General features: G+C 41.6%; 1 pseudogene; it reads left to right on the top strand.

Annotated features, from left to right (window-relative positions):
- The first annotated feature begins 792 nt into the window (after window positions 1–792).
- LOC120925239 lies at window positions 793–926 on the top strand (annotated as a pseudogene).
- The last annotated feature ends 291 nt before the right edge of the window (window positions 927–1,217 follow it).

The following is a 1,217-nucleotide window of genomic DNA, read 5'->3' as shown; positions in this document are numbered from 1 at the left end:
AAAAATAAATTAAGATATAACAGATATGTAACTGTAAATGATAAATACATGTAACTTTACTGAATAGCAGACATTACTCTGTAATAATCATTCAGAACAGCATTTGTTAGCAAAAGAAAAAAACAAACTATGCACAATAATTGTAATATAAATAAAAAGCCACGCATGAGGTAGAGCACACCCCATATAAGAATGGTTTATTGGCATACATGTACACGCATGATCATAGCTAAATACTGTAGTGCAGTTCCATATTGGAAACTTGTTGGCAATTGCCAGTTATGGAACCGCAACTATGCCGAATTGGAATTTACTAATGCTCACTTACTCACTTTTCCGTTCGCATGTTCACCTAGTTGAGGTCTTAATTGGGAGTAACTAAATGTACAGTGATGACTTTTTTTCCTTATTCTTAGTGAATTAGGCCCTCTGTATCTCCTTCCATCATCAAAAGATTTCTTATTCAAAGGCAATAAAAAAGATGAAAAAACTGAAGAGGACAGGAGCAGACTTGTCGCTAGAAATTTTACCAGCTGGTTACAGGCATATTGTATTATTTATATAAAAAAATCCTGAAAAAGGTGTTGCTTTATTCCAACATTTAGACATTGTTTTGGAGGCCTACAAGAGTTTTGGCAAAATATCCTGGTTTGCCTATAAAGAATAGTTTAGAAATTAACTGTTCACCCCCGTTTAAAATAGGGTTGTAAAGATATTGGTTTATGGCTTAACCTCAACAATCATTTGCAGGTAAACAGCAGCCCCTGGTGTCTTCAACATCTACATACAAAAATTGCTTCTCGCCCTTTTGGCTAAGATCAAGTGTAGTATCTGTTCTTATCAGTTGCCAGTAGGGGGTGCTCTGCTAACCGTCCTGAGTACACGGCGAGGTGGAAAGGGATGGGGGTGGCAGATGCAGACCCTGCTGGCGTGGAGGTGAAAGCCTTCTGATTGGGACGGAGAGGCATGAGGTCGAAGCGGAGGGCTGGGATCCCTGGCCTTCTGGCCTGGATTTGATGCAGTTCCTAACCTGCCAGTTTCTTGAGAGGGAACGTCGGCTCCATCCTACTGTTAAGGGGGGGGTCAGTTGTAGGCTAGTACCTCCCGAGTATAATTAGGTAGGGAGCGAAAGAGGCGATGGAGGGAGCTTGTATGTCTCTGAGCAGGCTTTCTCCCTGAGCTTCCGGAGCTCTCGTTCCTTCTTGCTAGGGAAGGGG

Source organism: Rana temporaria, chromosome 1 (genome assembly GCF_905171775.1).
Source record: "Rana temporaria chromosome 1, aRanTem1.1, whole genome shotgun sequence".
Classification (NCBI taxonomy): Eukaryota; Metazoa; Chordata; class Amphibia; order Anura; family Ranidae; genus Rana; species Rana temporaria.
Note: the sequence above shows the minus strand (reverse complement) of the source record. Positions and strands in the feature narration are given on the sequence as shown.